The 21,430-nt window shown below is 43.6% G+C and overlaps 2 protein-coding genes across 3 annotated transcripts in view; one reads left to right on the top strand and one right to left on the bottom strand.

Annotated features, from left to right (window-relative positions):
* The window catches only part of LOC111249103 (uncharacterized), a 269,871-nt gene that overhangs the window by 46,860 nt on the left and 201,581 nt on the right, over positions 1-21,430 (bottom strand). The window contains exon 2 of the mRNA XM_022802606.2: positions 10,603-10,656. The gene's annotated coding sequence lies outside the window, so the exon portion shown is untranslated. The remainder of the gene's footprint in view (positions 1-10,602; positions 10,657-21,430) is intronic.
* The window catches only part of LOC111249512 (uncharacterized), a 202,180-nt gene that overhangs the window by 156,859 nt on the left and 23,891 nt on the right, over positions 1-21,430 (top strand). The window lies entirely within an intron of this gene.

Genomic DNA, 21,430 nt, shown 5'->3' with positions numbered 1-21,430 from the left:
GCAATTAGAACCGTCGCGGGCAGCTGATTTGGAATCAGTTTGATTGGATGGCTAGCCATCGATTGTCTCAACGCACACGAAATTTCTCCCCCCTTCATTGTCCTTCACTCTCGCTTTCTATTATTTCCTTTTTAATGTATATCTTTCTATTTTTATCAGAGAAAAAGCTGAAGGAGTTTATAGGATTCGTGCTTGCCTCTCTACGTGCTCACATCTGTGAAACTGTGACTCTACTTAGAAGAACTACCTTGTGAGCCTATATATCTCCAAGCAGCAGCAGCAGCCAAAGACAGCAAAAGCTGAAACCTAGAGTATAGGGAGTGCTTCTTCATTTCTCAGGTACCGTTTTTCTAACCACGCCCCTGTTTTTAGACTCTTTCCAGCCGAATAGAACAGCTTGGCAGGACCAATGCGCAGCAATCGATCTATCCATTCCTCTTCGTCGTCGTCCTTTCTTATGATAGCCAACTACAGCCGTCGCCATTGCCCCTCGGGTACACAGCGGCCACGGCGCGGCGATTGCAGCCGAAATCTTTCCTTGATTCTGTCTTTACCTCCTCCCACTACTCTAGGATCTCCTTTTTCCCGACTTTGAATATATATATATGAATATATATATACATATACGCCGACCCACGCATTACTACCGTGTTGAGTAGCGCTGCAGGCGCATGGGTGGAGCCTATTGGTGGAGATGGCGTTGTCCTCGCGATGGACAAACGACCCAGAAGCGAACGACGAGTAAGCGAGCAAACGCGACTAGCAACAGCAGTGGTTGGAGCATTGGTGCCGCGGCGCTAAGTTCAAATGTTTCCTCAATTCACCGCTGGTGCAACCCAGCCCTGCTTTTTTTCCGCATGCCTGATCTGAATCTCTACAAAGAACGATGCCAGGTTCAAAAAATCATCATCACAATCACCATTTATAATCATGGTTTCCTTGTTCTGACAATGTTGAGGAAAACGCGCCAGAGAATGTGAATAAGGCGAGGTTGTGGTAAGCATTTGGGCGAACCACGATAGATGCTGCTGCTCTTCTAAATGAGGTTTAGAGAGAGGCTGATGTTGCTGGGCAGGTCAGCCTCGAGTCTGTTCCTGACCGAAGTAGAAAGTGGAGTAAGCGTGAAAGGAACGAGCGACGAGGAGCGTGAACTGGAAGACAAATATTGGACCTGGCGGTTGGCTGGGTAGGTATGCAGAGTGGCTGCAGAGAAGACTGAAAAGAATGGCTTAGAGGCTTCGTGACAAGGGGAAACAAAAACAACGATACGGTACGATAAGGTCAAGACCGAGGTCGCTGGATGCTTGGTAAACATGGAGCGAGGGAAGAGCACGACATTCCATAGATTTAGCGCTTTCAATAGACCAAGCTCAAAACATGAATCCCTCAATATAAAATGCAGCGGCTTGATATATAGTAGTAGAAACAATGAGTGTGACAATATCGAACAAAGCAGTGAATTAGATGACCCTAGCAGAGCCTCTTTTGCATTTGGATTATTCATGTCCGGGTAATCTATGTGTGACGCCATTCGTCTTCGAGTATTGAATGCTAAAATGACAGTGGGTACAAGATTCAAGCCAGTTAGCGTTTTTTCGTCATAGTATTTGTTAGTCAATAAAGACACGCTGTCTACATTTTTAACTAAGAATGAGTAAAAAATGTTTTTTAGACAAAAAGCTTCAGTCAAGCTCCTACGATAAATTTATAACGATTTAAAAACGGTTTCGTGAAGGAAAAATTTCTACCACTTGATAAAGGTCTAGAACATGCACGATCATGTATACCACTATATTCGAATAACGTGATAATACATGATGTTCGCAGTCTAGATCAGATAATTTCACTTCTTCGTAAACATAACAAATAACATGGCCTTGCAACGTCATAAGAAGCAGTAAAAAATAAAAATGACTATCATCATGGTTATTTTCAAATGAGTACCTGTTGAGGGAAATTACCGACTCATGTTCAGAATGTTGTTTTTGTCAAGCTTCAGGTTCGACAGGATTCATGGATGCCAAGGTTCGGTATGTTTCGTTCATCCCTTGTTACCTTCCATGACATTTTCCGCCTTACTTATTCTTTCTGGCTGTCGTCCAATGACTGCAGTGATGCCCGCCATCAACGACATGACGACGAATACAAGCGAATCGGAAAACGAGAGGCAGCAATTTTTCTAGCCGCTACAATATGCACAGACCCACCAATAGGGGTCCGATGGAATCCTGAAGGATAGTAAGCAGAACACAGTGAATGAGCGTTTCTAATGACTTCCTTCTATGAGACTGCTCAAACGATGCGATGGAAAGACTGAAGTTAAAAAGACGACAGACAATACTCGAACGACCAGTCGGTCGCAAGAACGGTATGTTCTACGTAGGCCAGACGTATAGTAACTTTCCATGGTAAAAGTAGGAGAAGGGTGGCAAAAGAGAACAAAGGGCAAGGAACACTTATCGACAATACGCAAAACCGGCCCCTTTCCCTCCCGGTCAATCGCTCCGTTTGTGGCGATGCATCAATCTATTACAAAGAATGATCGCAGTGGCAGCAGCACACTGGGGCAGCTGATGTTGAGAACCCAGAGAGGAAAAGTAGTCTGGAAACATAAGGGATTAACTGCCTGAGAAATGAGATACTATTGGATGAGGTCGCCGTTAACTACCGTTATTACAAAAAAAGAGTGTGAAAGCAGTGGTATATACATATATATGTATGTATATTTATAAAGAGAGAGAAGAAGAGAATGGGTCTACAGTCTGGCACCACTGCCAATAGAAAAACGATGACCAACAAGAAACGAAGCGCTACTATTTATCTGGCGGTTTTGGGTAAGCAAAAAGAACGATCCGTTGGAATAACATCAGCAAATAAGGGCCGCAGCACCAGGCTAGGGTAATGTGCAAAGACTTTTTCGCAATTGCTGTTCGCTTATGCCTAGTCATCTTTCAGGTGCAATCATTGAAGAATTAAAGGTTTAAATTGGTAGTGGCAGACAAATCCGCTAGATACACGCGTTTTACGACATGGCCGAAAACTAAGGCAGTGTTTACTCCTAGTGAAATTCTGGACGCCTCGCCACGCTACAGAGATGAATAGCAAACAAAGCGAACTCGTCCATAAGGACTTACCTAGCTTACGTGAAGTACATTTAGCTTAGGTGTGAAGGTGCAAAAAAAGACAGGCTTTACGCTTATCAGTGAAAAGTGTTCGTGATGAGAACAGATTGGGCAAGTGCGTCGACGACAACAACTAAACGAAGGCGACGATGCCTAAATGATATGTTGGACTTCTTTTGAGAGCATAGCTTGACGGCGCCGTCAGCGTTGCGGCGAGCGAACAACGACGAGCTCAAGACTATGCAACTCCGCCGCGAGCTTGAATTGCCGTAGCGTTTTTGCTGGCGAAGTCGATCCTTTCCGATGCTCGGGGAGATGTTAGTATGGCATGTGTCGTTGGCCTGCGACATTGCATTGCTTCTAGAGCATAGCAACCGTACGAGTCGTCCCGCATGCCTGGCCTCATCTTCCCTAGCTGTGCTTACATTGGCTGCTTTTGTTGCTGCTGTACATTTGATTGTAAGTCACTTTGCGCAGAATTTTGAAATTAGGGATTGTGCTTGAATGACTGGAAAAAGACGTTGCAGAAGAGGGCCCGACTGATACGTGCTGGCGCGTCAAATTTCTTGACGTCCTCATTTCTGCCTGCTAGTTTTTCGCTTCCGTTTATTAAACGACAGCCTCATCGTAACTCCGAAAAACAGTGGAAACTGCTCTGGGAAGTTAATGTGTGGAAAAACGGTTGTACGGCTTCACGCCAAATGGAGTCAGTGCGCCTACCGTTGTCAGCCGGAAGCACAAATGAAAATTTGAGAAATATTTTGGTAATGCATACATATGTAGGTACAAGTCTAGACGACTAGTTAGTGCTGCGGTGTAGAAATAGAAATACTCGGAAATGAAAGGAAACGCAGTTTGAAGAAAGGCAGATTGCAGGTGTTATCTACGATCAGTGCTTTAGTCGTAACCTGCCAACGTTAAAGTTCCAAGATGGAATTGTCGACAGTCTTGAAACATTGCACATATCAGGCACTACGTTTCATTTTCGGACCAGAGCAAATTCGTTAAACACAATTATAATATACATTGGGAAACACTATTCAGTATTATAAAGATGTCTCACCTTTGCTCGCGCCGTTGAAGGATATTTATACACTGCATAGAGCCATTTTATGCTGAATTTATAATATACTGGCAACGCATATATCTTAGTATCGTATTGAGAGGTCTGACATCAGTGTAAATTAGTTTTATAGGCTGGACGCCCACACGGCATTTACTATATTTTACCGCGCCCTTTTTCGCACTGTTATATATGAGTATTCTAATCCATATAATAATCCAGTCCTAGCTTCGTGTTAGATATAGCCGCGTTCCATGCGATCAACTGCGGCTCGTGTATTTCTTTAACACATAGCTAACGGTAATTCAACAGGCTCGTTTTCCGTTATTAATTACAATAGCTTTTTTCATATCACTTCTCCACTTTCATCAAAAAACGTATGAGTATACATTTTCATAGCGTTCCCGCATAGAAACACGTTCTGTGCGCTTCCTATGCGGGAACACTATGAAAATCTCCGTTCATCTCTTTTCTCTCACAACAAAGGATCAATTTATCGTTTTATATGGTTTTGCAATCACTGTAGGTTCTCTAAAACAAGTGACATGCGCGCATGTCTTTACGTGTAAGCATATTTGTTGGTAAAGATAAGTTAAAGTACTTTACTAAATTGTCAGACTTGAGGCGTACTCACTTTTCGATCATGTTCCCGTTATTTTCCTGACATTCCAGCTTGTTCACCTTTTGCGTTTTTTCTTTCATTTTCGTTTTCGTATTTGTCATCCCTACCTCTTCACATCAACGGCGCTTTCCTAAACCTTGACCTTCTGTCGCCTGTCGCTTCTATGCTTCCTTCTTTTTCATTCTTTCCATAATACGTGCCCGACTTGGCCTTCTCCTGTCCTTGTCCAGACACAGCCAGGAAACTAAACAAACACCTCCGTCTCAACAAAAATGGAAACATTTTGGTTGATGGAAAGACAGTTCTCGTTCGCTTGCCTATTGGTTTGCCCTTTTCCACTCACTTCTTTTTTCATTCACTTTCTTCCTCAGACAGTTCGTAAGTCCACAGCCCTGCCATAAGTAACAACTCTGGAGGCAGCAGTAACAAGAGCTCTCGTGAGTGTAACAGCACTGAAATTGCTTCGCCGGCTATTCGGATATTATGGCAGTGCGGGTTCGTAGAACGCGAATAGGTACTCGCAGGTCAACTGACTGCCGCGCATTGTGTTCTTCGTCACCTTTGGTTCAAAACCCCTTTAAGGACCCTGTCTTAAAACAGGTATCTCTTTTAAAATGCCCAGCATCATCTAATCCAATTTCTATTAGAAATCACTCGTCCCCGGGTCCTCTTTACACTAACGGTGGTAGCACACTATCGATTATACTTTTTTGTCGAAGCTCCTACTAGCGTATATGTATAAACGCATAATGAACTTGCCGCTCGTTTAATGCCTACAGGTAGACAATATGTTTGGCTGAAGAACAGATAGAAACATGACTTGTTAATTCATTTAAACCTTATTTGCATCTTTTGGTAAAATACATTTTACATTATTAATACCTTTGGTGAATTTTTATTAATGATGGCTCCAGAAGCATTAATAAAAAGTAACATCCAATAGTTGTTAGAAAGGGTTTGAATTTGGGTATGATTATAGATGCTATTAATGAAGTTTTCTGCGAGCTTTTTTTTAATTTTTTAGAGAACTCCCTCACCTAGAATAGGAATTAGACCTCCAATAAAAATTGCGTTTTTTAATCCTTTATTTCACAAGTCAAGTTTTAAGATAACTACAATTAGTAAGTCAGGTAATTAATTTTAACTTCGCTTACATAAATTGTGCTCCACGCAGGTTCTCTAATAGCATTTTACTAAATGTATAATATGCAAATCGAAGCAGAACAGCAAGAAGTTACCTTTTGAATCTTTGCTTTGGTAAGTGTGACTTGCAAAGCTATTTTAAATTATGATTCATACATTTCACGGAACACAAGTACAATATCTCGCAGATTTTCTACGCTCTCTCCGCAATAAGCATGCATCAGTCATGCAAAAAAACCTCACTTTCCGAGACAGGTCATCAGGCGCTGGAGCTCTTGTCGGGTCTGATACAGGACAGAGTTCCTTAACGATCTTCGCTCTGTGATTTATAAGGAAATTATTTCCAGCTAGACGTAAATCGCATAGTATTTTCTGAAGCGGTCTTCTTCAGATAACCAGCCAAGGACGGCCTACTACCATAATAATACCTGCACCTTGCATTGGAGGACATTACCATGCAGACGCAGTGATATAAGTTGGCTCCAGGGCTCGGGATGAATTGCCGCATAAGGAGCTAGTTACAGAGAAAGAATTATGGGGGCATAGTAGGATGGTCAAGTCTTCCCCTTTTAACTCCACTCGCGATCATTGCCATCTTTGCTATAGGCGATATAAAAGGCCTTATGGACACGGAAGAGCGCTTATTTATCTCTCCAAAACGGGACATCCCGTGGCCAGCCGCAAAACTTTTCATATGGGCAAAGTTTGGAAAGCTTTGGGGCACTCGGAAGTGTATAAGAACAGAGAGAAAAATCACACGTGCCTGGTTCAAGGTAAACGTATAAATGCTTGGAGTCTTGCTACTTAAAGGACAAACTGATGCAAGGTAAATCGACTGAGTATAAACCCTTACGAGCGACTTTACCTCCGAAGGTATATAGCATCATGACGCATTGTTGCGTGCGAAAAGAGCAACCGGATACTCTGTTCGGCAGCCACTTAAAGTTCCTATATGTTGAGTTTCTAGAAACAAAAGAACCGATATAGTAATCGTAATAATATATCGTCCTCAAGTACATAAACATATGTTCATACAAATCTGGTTTCGGGGGACGCTCTTATGGAACAAGGATCGCGACTATACAAGGTACTGGCGTCCATATTATAACAGTACAAACTTCACAGGCCAGCAAGATACCATGGTTGGGCAGTGATTGCGATAATAGCCCGTTCGGGTTAGCAGCGCGAAAACTTCTATCAGAAGTATTAGAGAGAGAAATAGAGAACATTTGTTGTATGTGCATGTCTCATGATTAGAATATGCATACATGGTGATTTGTCCCTTAGTATTGTCTAACACGATACATTAAGTACATCTGATGGCCACTGAACGCTCTTATTGATGTAAAACGTTTGTGATCCGGCCTTCAATATTTTTTAGTGAGAGCATTTAATATTACTTGTTTCAAACCAGCGAGAAAGTCGCTTTCGAGTTCGACTTTGATGTTTCATATCATTCGTTTAGCACAGCTAGAGAAGAAAACTGTGCTAAAAGCTGCCAGTTGACGAACAGGGTGCTGAGATGAAAAGTGAAGAAAAAAGAACCGGTCGTTAAGGCTATCGCTATATATGATCTATTGATATAAGAGCGAGTTTTACGTGGCGAGAAACACCCACGGGGAGCGAACGCTACAGAGTCAGCAGCAGATAACGTAACTTAAAACTAACACTCTTTTGGCATTACCACTGCTGCTGTTTGAATAGAGATGTTATTGGACAAAGGATGGTGGCTGGATGTAACTGGAAGGGAAACTGACATCTTAGCTTTGCCTTAATATGGCACTAACGCTTGCCATTAGCAGCGCCAGCTTCTAGACGTTGTCACTCTCTCTCGCTGCCGTTGACGCTCCGCTCTTCCTTGTAGCAGGAAACGGTGAATTTCCTGCGTTAAATCTGTAAAACTCATTGTTTAGCCGGCGGCTATAGTTCTGTAGCTCATTCGTGCGCTCGCACGCCAATGACGACCTTTTCTTTTTTACATTCTGCTTTCTTTTTCGTAATTTTTTTTCGCTTTGGGTTGCATCCTTTCCTTCGTTAACGGGAGCAGGAATCCAAAGCGATAGAAATGGGGAAGTGTTTGCAGTTTTTTCGAAAAGCCGCGCGCACAAAATGTGCAAGCGCTTGACAAACAGGGTCGAAGCAGACGACGAGAGAATGGAAGACTCATAAGGCGGTCTTAAAAAAGGAGTCCTGTACGAAGAAGGAGACGCCTGAGGATTCTTTTTTTCAGTCGCTCGCGATCCATTCTTCGTTGTCACCGGCTCATACTGTGGCGGTGCCCCTTTCTCTTTATTTTCAGTGCTACGCGCTGAATTATTATATTTTTTGTTCTGGTGACCGCTGGACATGCTGTCTTAGTGGCTTGACGCGACAGCCTGTTTTGTACTGATAGCTTGATTATCTCCTAGATATGTTGTAACTGCGCTCCGCACTTAGTCAAATTGCTTTTTTCGCCGATCATTGTTAGATATTTTGTGTAACTAATACGGTTACGCGCATTGATTCCATTAAGTTTTGATGAAACCACCAGAAATAGACTGCGCACTGGGTGGCAACGAAATGCAGCTCAACGTCAAATCTTATTCACACCCATTGTATACTCATCTTTTTGGCCCTTATAATTGCTCTACTAAATATATTACCTAAAGAGATAGATATGCCGATTCCTGGTTTCTTTCTGCTTCCGTTTCGACATGGCATAGAGGGTGTTCAATATTTACGTACAACAGTGCTTCGCTCTACCTAAACACTTAGGAAGCAGTTATCTTACCTCTTAAATGTGATGCCATGCGCATGGTAGGTTTCCGTTCTAAATCTTTTTTATCTGTACACGTGACCGGGTCTAGAGCCCAGTACCATGATTCTCGTGATCCTTGTTCACTATTGGCCTATTTATAATATTATACTTACGCTATAAATGTTAAGTAATCCGTTCATGTTTCCCCTTTTAGCCTAGATAGACGAGCTAGTTAGAGGGGAAACCTTCCGCTGTTAATCATCTGTATAGTTACTCGCAGTTCGCTTGTACATATGTTCGCTACAAAACGACGATGGTAACAAAGGATTTTGCACAGAACCGCTGCCTCTGGCACTGCCACAGTTAGACACACAGAAGCTATCTGGCAGTGCGAGGTAAAAGCGATTTTTTAATAAGCCTAAAGTCTAAAATAAGACTTTACATTCTTCAAGACAGAAGCGCGATGATGAACAGAAGAGAGAAAGGGAAAAGGAGAACAATAGGAGCATATCGCCCGAGTCTAGCCATCAGCCAGTTAGTTTGCAGTGGTACGGCTTTTAGCAGCAGCGGATGAGATGGAATCGACGGCTTCTGCGACCCTTGCTAGCGTCGCTAACAGAACTGCCGAAGAACGAGCAGACATAGAGCGAACGCAAGCGACAAAGCGAGGAACCTAAAGAGAGAAGGTTCTCGAAAGGGGAACCACCTGAACATAAGAAAGGTCTACTGTAAGTAATGCTAGATCTGCCTCTACTAGCCGTTTCTATCGACGGCCCAAAAACTTGAGAGTTGTTCATTCGCCTCTAATTTGTGGAAACAGCCGAAACGAAAAGGAAGATACCATTTGTGCAATAGGAACCATGACTACAACGACAAATAACCATCGTGGAACGAATAACGATGTCAACAGAAGCGACCACATCGAAAAGTCGTCGCAGTTTAATTTATGACCGGCGATGATTTGGCTGGAACAGTGGCTGTATATGTACACAAAGGAACCATTATGCTTTTGAGGTTACGACATTCGCATCGTTCACGCTAATTTTTGAATACGGTCCAACGTCACGCTTTTCAGGAGCACGTGGCTCATGACGTGATGCTATCGGGAAAGTAATGCTTCGCCTTTTAACAAATCAGATACAATCATTGATGTTGTACGTAGAGCAAATGTTCGGTAATTGACAAACGTCCGAAGTGCAGAGGAAAGCTCTCTAACATCATCGTAAACATTTCCTAACACAGCTCATTCAGTAAATACCGTGCGTTTATGAAGTGACTAGATAAAATGTATGCAAATCATCTTAATATGAACTTCGCATCGAGTGCCTACCGCCAGATGGCGCACACAGCAAACCTATCGAATTTGTGACACTCGAACGTTCCTTTGAGATCTCGTGCAATGATTACATACGACAAGGCTGAATGAGGCATAATCAGGTTTGAAATAACTAAATCACTTATTCAATCGCTGACCTCGAATGCGATACATACGTAGGTCATTGTCAGCCCTCAGTCAGTGAAGTAGCGCGTGAGGTACTGTATAATTTGATCGCTTTAGCTAAGTTTTAAAGATGTATTTTGTGGGAATTCCAGTCTAGCTATTAAAAGTCTTGATGGGTGTGTGCTCTTTCTCTGTAGTCGCTCTTGACAGCTTAAGTGTACACAGCTAATAAAATAGTTATTTTGTTCCTATGTCAAAGCATAATTATAAATTTTAAATTTAAAGAAATTATAAATAAACTTCGTGCTTTGTATACAGATGTAAAAACAAAGAATGGCAGTAAGCACAATTCATTAGGGTTTTATATTCGAAATTAGTTCTAAGTTCTATAGAATAGTCTACTCGTATAACATACGATTTTATCACACTGTAATATTTCGTCTGACTATTCTAATTGTGGAAATAGATACGTACGTCTGCTTTCAATATGTTGCCTTCAACGTTGCTTTTGGCAAGGCGATCGCTTGCCTGGAACGATATTTATTCCGAACGAATTTAATAGTGAGCAAGATTACGCTATCTCTCACAATGCCCCAAATGATTGTACACATGTTTAGAAATAAAAGTCTACAGTAGAAGAAATTAATATTCCCTTTCGTATGAAATGTAATTTTTCATTACCGAAGGGTTCAGAGACGAATTTTTTCCATATGTCATGTGGTGGTCAGCATGGTGTGGTTATGTTTAAAGCAAATACAACGGAGGAATAGCCTATACTGTTACTATTCGCATAACAAATAACATGTTGGACATCCAATCCATTTCTCCAATCTCGGCCTGTTTTCAATTCCAAGGAGTTAGTATCTCCTTGATTTCAAGAAGAAGTTTATATATATCGCTCTCTTAAGCGTCGCCAATCCGAATACGGACGACGTTCGACACAGCGGATTTGACGATCTGTCGTTTGGACTGCAGCATTCTCCCATGGGTTGCCTCCTACGTACGTGTACCACTGCTGCTATCCAGATACAGTGGAATGCAGCCAAAAAATGCTGTCTCCTTCTCGGCCTATTTCTTGTAGGATGTCACTGTTGTTTAGACGTGCGATTTACGTGGCGACACACTAGTAATGACAGAGGTTTTTGTCTGCCTACATCACGACTGTTGCAGCCTCCATTAAGAACACGTCGATATATATATATATATATAGAGGCTGCGTGGCAATACCAGTTTGAATTCCACCTAAATTGTGTTGCTGTTAGGTACTGACCGCTATGTCCTGCTTGGTAGATCAGATTAAGGACCAAAAATGCTACTGTAAGTTTGCTTTATCTGTCTGTCTTGTTGTACGAAATAGGCAGTTCTACAGAGGAAGTACTTTCTGCGTAACAACCGTATCCGACAAGAAATTGCAAGGAAAGATGTACTGCGCTGAAGTACTTGGCATTATAGACTCACTACGCCAATCAAATTCGTCACAACGCCTATCGCTTTTTCTCCCCCGCCTCTTTTCAGCCCCTAGCCTTTTACCGTAACTGGCGTGGTTTCTTCCATAAATGTATGGTACGGCTAATGCATGCCCTCGGAAGATCCCTAGGTCCCCTATCTCGCTGTATCCGTTCGCCTCCTTCTGCGCGGGCAAGATACATTGTACGCGGCTGTTGTGCTGCAAAGGAGGGCCGGGAGAGTAAGCGGGGTAGCAGTAGACACAGACGCACACCGAAGGCCGCTGGGATTGAAAAGACAGCCACACAGTGCGTTTGTTCATCCGTTCGCGCGCCCTCAGAAGGAAAGAAGATCTCGAATACTGGCCAGCGTTCAAAGGTTGGAAGCGAGTTCGACCTCGGTCAGCTTGACTGCGCCAAGGCGACGCAAGCCAACCTGTTTTCCCGACAAAGGGCGTCATTGGGTCTTTCGCCAGACTGTGCCCTTATCATTGCTTAGCCACTGCGTCCCTTCATTCAAATATTCAATAAGTATTTGGCATAACTGGTGGCATTGAATGAAAGAAAGAAACGGACACGAGAGAGAATAGAAAAAGAATATGAAGACCAGGGGCACATGACGGCATGGGTGGAAAAACCGGAGCTGAAGCAGAAGGTAGCGCCACTACGGCCTGATAAAATGAATGGCTAGCTCAACTTGAACGGCCAATTCAATGTTGGTAGCGGGTGGATGACCTTGCCTTGGGCCCCACCACTACCAAACATTTCCTTTGTGACTGTGGCCTCTAAACCTCTCTGAGAAGAGAACCACAGCCACCACAAAAGTCACTTCCCGATGGCCAATTTGCGCTCCCTACGCTAAAAAGTTCAAGAGAGCAAAGGCTCACTCAGGCTGGCCTCACCTTCAAAAATCCCCCAAAAAAGGGCCTGGAATACGGCACTGTTGTTAAACCCCACCATGGCTGATACTGAAATAGAGTCGAGTTGGTACTAGGTGGACGTTCAATCTCCAGTAAAGAAATAAGATGTAGGCACAATTATAAGAAAGGAACGATCTGAAGAGTTCTGTTGCTTGGCGGTTGGACTTCAGCTAATTCGCTGGTTCCTTTTTGTCTTTCGATCCTGATATACGCCTTGCGTCTTTTCGAGGTCCCCGGCACTGCTGAAGCAAACAACCAAATCCACGACCAGGAACCAGTCTCAACGAGGAGTTAAGAGGGCAGCATTATGCTACCTAAACACTTCACTAGCCTAAAGCTTATTTATAGCTATGGCGACACATAATTTTGTCAAGCACGACGAGCATCTGGGGGCGCGCGTGAGTCGAGAAGGCTGCAGATGGACGCTAACGTGTAGGCAGCTATCTAATTCCTCCCACCCCAACAACAACTATTCAAGACTCGAGCTATTTCTTTCCTGTCTTTCCTTTATCATTTGAAGCAAGTAGAACAACTGTTCGCTTGGCAAGACAGACTCGAACTGGAGATGCTCTTCTTAACGAAAGACTCTTCTCCGTTAACGTTAGAAGAATGCTGGCCGTTTGGCACGTACGTTACCAGGTCACTGGGAGAATAGCTTTTCTTTTGGGAGTTGGCTAGCATACCACCATTACGCTGGCACTCGACTGGCGCACCCACGGACGCTACAAGAAACTCGCTGAGCGTGAATTCCATTGAGTGGGTCAATTTGTGCGCAACACGTTCGACGAGTAGGAGCGGTCTCTATGCCGTAGACAGGCCTGCTCTCAAGCTGTCCACCAATGGACAGAAAAGATAATGGCAAAATGCAACACTTGCTCAAAACTTGGAATTGGGGTATAAGAAAGGGGGCATCTTTCTTTCCTCTTACGCCACTATTTTGACTACTTTGTCTGTCGAATACTGGGGGCCATACCGATAAGCATCTTCCGCATTTCTTTTTTCGCCTTCCTCCGTTCTCTTGCAGCCTTCGATTGAAGTTTAGCCGACCTGTAAACGTGTCCGTCCTCTCATTCGCGTCCGTCCCATTTTAGGGTGGGCTCGAGATTCAATTACAGGTACGGACGGATTCGGAGAAACAACTGGCCTCGGCTGGCGAATTGCCACAACAAGCAACGAGCCAGTCTGTCTGCCCTCCGTTGTTAGTCGGCCATCAGCCGCCGTTGTTCTGCTGTTGTACGTAGTAGACTCAGACCCCCCGGCAAGATCGCTGCTCCTAATGGCTGCTTTGCTGAGCACGTCAACTTGTAGGGTTTACTATCAAGAACTAGCTAGCTTGTTATCGATTGCATATAGGAGGTCGCTGTCCTGTCCTGTACAGTTTGTACACTCACTCTGGATAGAGTCTGACTCTAGTTTGAGAACAAAGTGAATACGAAAAATAAATCGGGGTGGGAACCTTAAACAGTTAAACCGCACAGATATCTCATTCGAGGCAATTGACATGCGTCGATGTTCGATATGGGCCACCAAGCCGGCGTGCATTCGTTTGTTTAAGTGCTTTTGTATCTGTAAATGCGTAATGTAATAGGACAGTACATTGGATGTCAAACACAGGTACCTAACGCATCCAAGTTGGGGTACTATAGCAGTGGAAATGAGTCTTCTGAAAAGCTGTTTTTTCTAGCCGCTGAATTCCCAGTCACCGCTGTCTCCACTGGCAGTATATGAGTGCCCATATTCGCATACGCTGCATGTATGGATACCTGCATCTGTATATACATTCATGTGTATACACATTGGCACTTATTCCTATAAGATATACCGCTCCCATACAAGGACAGCTCTATCGTCTACCTTTATCTCATCTTTACAGGCGACATGGCCTGCGAACGGTTGTGATGACTGAATTTCTCTAGCTATGTGCTGCAACATAGAAAAACGCCTAGCACACTATAAAGAGCGTTTATTTTTACCAAATTCTAAGATTGTTTGTCTGTTTCTTTTTTGAAGAAAATTCACTCTTTCATTTTCTATCAGGCAAGCGACAAATTTCGATCACACAGTAATCCTTCATGGGCTTGGAAAACTTTTTAATGGTCTACAATCTTTCGACGCAAAGATGTAAGTACGTTCTTGAACGCCTATTTCATTTTTACGATCGGACGAGTATCCTAGGTTTGATTGGTAGTTGATCATTGTGAAACCGCTATAATAGGTGCAACTATTGCTTACCTACATATATATACGAAGACGAACAAACGGTCTTAATAAAAATCAAAGTAAACTAGTAACGATGTAGCCAATGCTGTGCAACGCACTTTGCAGTAGCTGTCGTTCGAACAGTTCGTTGTCGATTAACCGATGTTTCTGCGCTTTCGATTTTTGCTCGCATACTGGTTATTCTTTTTTATCGCAGGATATGATTGATGAAGAGGGTGGCTGCCACCCCTCTTTCGCGACCATTTCACCACCTCAATTATTTTCTTTTTTCATGTGCGCCCCCGATAAATTCAATGCTGAGCTACCAGTAGCACAGGCCACCCTTACCAAAGGTAGATGTCACCAAAACAACCAAAAACAAAATCATGCAACACCGATGCATGTCAACGTGTTGCCTTTTCGGTTTTTCGGAGGCCCAGGTTTCAGTGAAGTCGTCCAACTGTCTCTTTTGCATTGTCCCTAAAGTCCTATTTGTGCACCTACCTTGTGCCCCCCAGGCTACACCAAAGGTTGATTTCTGCTATTTCATGCCGGCGTGGGCTACTTTGGAGCAGGCCAGGCAGCAGTCACAGAACCATTGTATAACGGCTTGCTGCTACGATTATGGCTATGTGCCGTCTTGGTTGTCCCCGCCTCCGTCGCCTTTTTTGGATCGCCCTCACACCCTGGACTGCAGTCGATGTTGCGGCAGAGCTGGCAGCAGTGGCACCAACGTATTATTCACTTTTCCACTTCTCCCGAGAGTTTCCGGCGTCGGTGTACGGTCTGGATGTATCTGCGTGTGTGTGCGTACGCCGTGGTAAAATACATTCATTAATTGTGTTTCTTGCCCCATGTGTCCTACGGGGCTTGACGCGGCTTTTGTGTGGAGCCCAGACAGAGCAGAGCTGTGTTGCAAGATTCAACTTGGGGAAGGAGGTTACAACGTTATACAAAGGGTACAGGGATGTGTCGGAAACATGGAGAGAGAAGCATATGCAATGCAATGGTTGCAGCTTACAACTGTTTCCAACACTCGTGTATTCCGTCGTATCCTGCTAGACCTGATGCTGGTGGAAGTACGTGCTGGCCCCTCTGTTAGTAGGAGGATTGACGTCCTACACAAATGGCTGCACGTCCCACTCCTGTGAACGAGTGTTTCTGCGTTTACCAGTTTCGTTCGTTGGTTCGTTCACCAAGTTTGCAATCACGGGACGACAATGACCGGCAAGTTGCAGCTGAGCATCTGCAAAAGACGCACCGTGGAGACGCGTATAGGCACATACACTTTTGCCCATATACTTTTCAATATAACCAACATAAAAGACGAGCTGAGAGTCTTTTGTGCACAAAACAAAGAAAAGGAGAGGACGGAGATTTTGTTGGATTTCATGTCCACCAGTTTTCTTGTACTATTCTTCTTTAGCATTTCCTTTTATATACGAAAAGTTAAGCCAGTTAATGATCTTATTTAACCACAACCATCTCTCTAGTGAAATGTCCTATGTTTATAATAGTATTTTGGTAGACTTATATGTAGGTACATAAATACCATGTACATCTATATACGTGCATATGAACGTGCGCCTCTGTATACTCTTTTCGATTCACGATATTACCGGACTATATAGTAATAACATTAATTTTTCAAAGAGGACAGAAAAATGGATCAGTGAGGTACAATTAGAACCAGTGCCCATGATGTGACCTGAAGAGTCTTCCTTGGACCGCATAGGCCTGCCTCAGCTAGTCGGCTGGCCTGCTTGCCCATCTTCACGTCATCTCCCGGTCGACTCGGGAATTGTGCCAAAGTGCTTGATGAGAAAATAATCTTTCTTTTTCCATTCTATCCTGTCATGGCTAGTCGGCTCCCCCTTCCCTCGCCTATTCCCCAGACCGTCTATTTCCAATATCGGCAGAAGTGCTGTCAGTGAACGGCGACAGTGTGCAGCCGTTCGCACTTCCGCATACTCTACTGTCATCTGCCCTTCGACAGCTTTTAAGTAGTTTCTCTTTTTTAAATTGTCTGCTGGAAGGCGCTAAATGGAAAAAGCGTCCTACTTTGATTCGACGTAGACAGCGTGGGTGGTGGCCGAGGCAAATGGCCGAGGAGGGGCGGGGGGGACAAACGAATTGAGTCGAGGCGAAGAAAGAGACAGGCAGAAATGTCATATCTAGCCTCACTCTGGCCTGTCACGCCACACACGTCCTCAATTTAGTAACGAACCGAGAATCATTGCAGACCCACTTCATCTACATGGCTATTTATAGACCAATTAGATTGCTGATTATGGGACTACTGGGTGAACATAAACAGGTGCATTTTGCCAATAACAAATGTAATAGCACTACGCTTCATGTATTGTTGAAATGTTAAGCTGATTTCCTTCATTGCAAAAGCAAAATACACTGACAAGCAAATAATATTGAGTAATAAATTCCCTATAAAAAATTGATTAGGGACTCAGATAGCGATAGTAGTTGGCGTTCCAAACGTTACCAGCAATAGCAGCGTTTTGCAGAACAGCTTCGCTTCTTGGCCTATTGGCATAGAAATAAAATTTCAACCGAGAGACACACGTGCGGATGAATAGAAGACTGTACATTATGGACAGGAATGAAAAATTCAGGACAAAATTAAATCGTTTGGCAACTTGGCAAATTTTAGAATGAGCGTTAATAACAATGACTTACTTGGATATATATACCTCCATAGATACAGGAAAAAAAAATACTGTGTTTTTTTCCTGTATCTATCACGCAGTATTCGAATCAACTTAATCATCATCGTAGCAGTAGTACAGTCTTCTCTAATCCATGGAAATTTGTCCGAAGTAGTAACAGCCATATGCCGGTATTGTGGTCGTGCATAATTAATGAATAATGTTTTAGGATGACTTTACAATATCGTTGAAATTTTATTCATCGAAACTTGATCCAGATCTGCGTGGTAATCACATAGGAGCAGAATCCTAACTTGAAAATAGTTAGACATGTGCGTACAATTAGATCACATGTTAAGCTTGTTGCGCTCCTTTTCCTTCCATCGCTTGTACAGCACAACTCATTTTTTGTCTATAAACGATGCAACCTAATGTTCAACAATGACCTTGTGATTGCAAGATGACTTCGTTTGTTGTTGTGCACCCCCGTGGTCGTAATAAGCGTGCCAATGACACCGCCATAGATCGCTTGCACATCACGCACACATTGTCGTCTCACGTTGCTTCTGTTGTATAAGCCTGGCCATGTCTCCGTGTTGCCCTTCTTTCGCCATCCCCTACTTATCAATTTATCCAGCGCCTTGGCGTCAATGCATTTGCATAATATAGATCATGTATAATGCATGCCTGAAGCATCAGTGCCAATATTAGTAATTATGTCGGCTTGCAGAGCTGCCATACGAGCATGTATATATACCCATGTTTTATACATACACAGCAAGAACATACACGTGCGGTAGCAGGACGCCGGTAAACTACTAAAAATATGTTGCATCCCATCAACAAAGGCGACAACGACTTCCAGGCTTGTCTTTTAGGCTTCCTGAGCTTCATATGGTCCTTCCTGTTATCCTCGGTGCCGCTTAATAGGGCTCTGTTTCAATACTTCAGGCAAAGCAAAGAATCCACTTACTCAAGGTAGAAGAGCCCGTTGCCAAACAGTGCAGAAGGTACTGCGCTTATTTCATAGGTGTTTTGTAAGTGGGGGAGGCTGTGATGTTGCTTCACGGTTTCCGTAGTAGGTTTGTGAGGGACTCCAGAGCTCGACAACGAGCTATGATACAGGTTGAAAATCCCTCAAAAGTTAAAAGGCTGTTAAACTGTTGCTTGGCATTTTTTTAGTTATAACCTCGTGTGGCAGTTCTTCAGATATTCCAGTATCGTAAACTACCTGTATTGCCTTGCAAAGGCTTTTCATATCGCGAAACCTCGTAGGTCGTCGAAATTTTCTGCTTCAGAGTAACACCCTATATGTGTTATATTCCATGCTGCACAACCTGGTTCTCATAAAAATACTGTGATTCATCAAATCGGATAAAAGTAAGTTAATCTTTCAGGAAGAAAAACTAGCCAAGTATAGGGCAATTCAACGACAGCCGAATAGAGCAAGGCCCGATTCGTTGTAATGTTTGTGCATGCTAAGCTCTGTAAAGAATGACTACATTATAATGAGAATCGCACAAACGTAAAAACATAGCTAGAGGTGATCATAAACACGAGGTATCTTATGGCTGAATCAACTTTTCTGTTGCCCTTGTCACTGCTCTCTTGTTGACAATTGAATGATGTTCGCTTAGCGATTATTTCTACGAAGATATGGCCGCGCCTTAGAGAAGAATTTCAAAAGGGCCGTCGGGTATCGTCTCTGCCACGCCCTTTATCAAGAACGTGTCCATTTTACGTCGGACATGATTATCTCTCATGCTATTGTCGGAGCAGAAGAACTCGACACCGCATCAATTTGCCAACGAGACAGTATCCTGAAGCTCTCATGCCAGACAAAGCAGTTTGAGATTTATGTGAAAAAAGAATATATCTCATTTGAAAATATTATTTACACGTTTAGAAAGGATTTGTGATTTCAAAATTTATAATGAATTTTGATAGCCATGCAGTGTCGAGGTAAAAGTCTAAATGGATAAAATGCCTGTTATCGCCACTACGCCTAGGACTCAAATATGGTTGCAAATGTGTCAGAAGTTTGTGAGGTAGCTAGTAGTTATATCGTCTGATAGAATTATGGTCTTGAAGATACGTTAGCGTGCATATGGTTATCCACCGTCGTTATCATACTTACAGGTATTGAGTTGAAACGTATTCAATACGTATTCAATTAATTTTCACGCATTTACTTAGTGATATAATGCTTTCAAATGACAACCTCAAACAAGTTGTGCGTTCTTTCCAAGTCCTGTAGTGAAAATGTGAATCTTGCAGTTTAGCGAGATCGTTTGTTTGCTCACTGGAGCCACGGTGGGCTATTAGAAGCACAACAGTAAGCTCCGCATTGTACCTAGAGCTCTGCAACGGCGACCCTAGTAGATACTATCTGCTTAGAGAACGGGCTATCCGATGGGCGCCCGGGGAAAACCGAATGCAGTCCATGGTGTACTGAAGAATGGGGGCTTATGGTTGGGATGGTGGTATCCTTTAGTTGAAGCAGTTTGTCAAAACGCGCATTTATTGGACATCCATTGGACAGAATGGGCCATTCGCCTGACTGCCGGGCAGCAGCTTCAGGGTGGTCTCGTCAAATGTCGTGCTTCTTCGAGCTTCAACCAGCCTCTGTACCCCCAAGAGAATCACGCAGGCGGCGCTACCCCGGCAGTACCCTGTGTCAGTACCCGGCACGCGGCTCGACACCCGTTACAGTCGGGAAACTTTTCGGCTATGAGAAGACGGCCTGCCGCCACCGCCATCCGCACTGTGGCCTGCCTACACCCACACATACACAACGTACCCTTATGACCCGCCTCTTTCAGACTCGCACCGTATCTGCCGCCTGATGTCGCACTCTGGCGTTTACCGCTTACCATCCGCCGTCCGTTTGCTTGCCATACTCGCCAAAAGGCGCCGTGCGTCCCATCCCGATGGCCAATATCAAAAGTAGGAGCGCCAGATGCTAGGTCGATTTAAAGTGTCTGCATGCCTCCCAGCACCTTACGTCAGCGTCGGCCCTATTCGGTCCCGTACTGCCCTCTTTAGCCTTCGCCTTTTGCTTTTTACCCCATCTGTTCCCACAGATCTTCCCTTGACCTGACCCTGCGTGAAGTTCTCCATCGAACGTCACAACATCGCCTGTGTGCTGCCTCCCGTCCTGTGGTTGAGAGACCGTTCTGTACGCATAAAAGCAATCACTGCAAGTGGAGAGACAACGAAAGGAACAACCAAGTAACAGGATAAGACTCCGTGGCCGTTTCTGTCCATCTGCGTGGATCATTATAGCACCATTATTGCTACTACTGTTCCTTACAGGATATGGCTAAAACATGAAAAGGAAAACCTTTCCCTGGCACTACCTTTTAAAAAAAATCGTTCTTTAGTTTTCTCATGAGTTACGTTTGTGACTCATCTCTAGTATGCATTGCGCTAGCCTGTGCCAGCCAAGACGAGTTCGATGGTTCTACACAACTGTTTAATAAAATGTGTATCACGATTGTAAAACTCAAGGTGCGGCTTGTCGAAGGTAGTAAACAGGTCTTATAATATTGCACGTTCTAAGTGGACAAAAAATAGAATGAGTGCTTGACTAGGCCTTGCTTATTTTCATGTAGGAAATTCCGAAGTATTCCAAGTATACGGCAGAGTGTACAAGTGAATATTCATTTACTTGTGCTATCTAAATCTGTTTGTTGTAGAAGTTCAGCACTGGCTCCTCAAGAACAATGCCGATTCTAGCGACGGCTGTACTAAGCAAACTAACCAGAGCAACGGGCATTTAAGCCTAGAAAAGCTGACACCCTGATCGTCTCTCCAATAACCTATGTCACGGCTAGAACACTCGTGTAATAACAGCCACAAGAAGCGCCTTCCTGCCACAAGGCCCGAAGCCGAGTTCCGGCAATGAAGCTCGCTTGGGTCCTGCTTGGCAGACTGTTACCTGAGACTCGAAAAAATCCCATAGCCGACTGGAGGTATGACCACTAACAAAACAAAACAAACCGAAGCACTGGGTATTATGGACCTGTGTAAATCTAATAGATGCTATAGTAGACACATGCATAAGCGGCCACCA

Source organism: Varroa destructor, unplaced genomic scaffold (genome assembly GCF_002443255.2).
Source record: "Varroa destructor unplaced genomic scaffold, Vdes_3.0 BEIS01000001.1, whole genome shotgun sequence".
Lineage (NCBI taxonomy): Eukaryota > Metazoa > Arthropoda > Arachnida > Mesostigmata > Varroidae > Varroa > Varroa destructor.
This window is presented reverse-complemented; position numbering and strand designations above follow the sequence as displayed.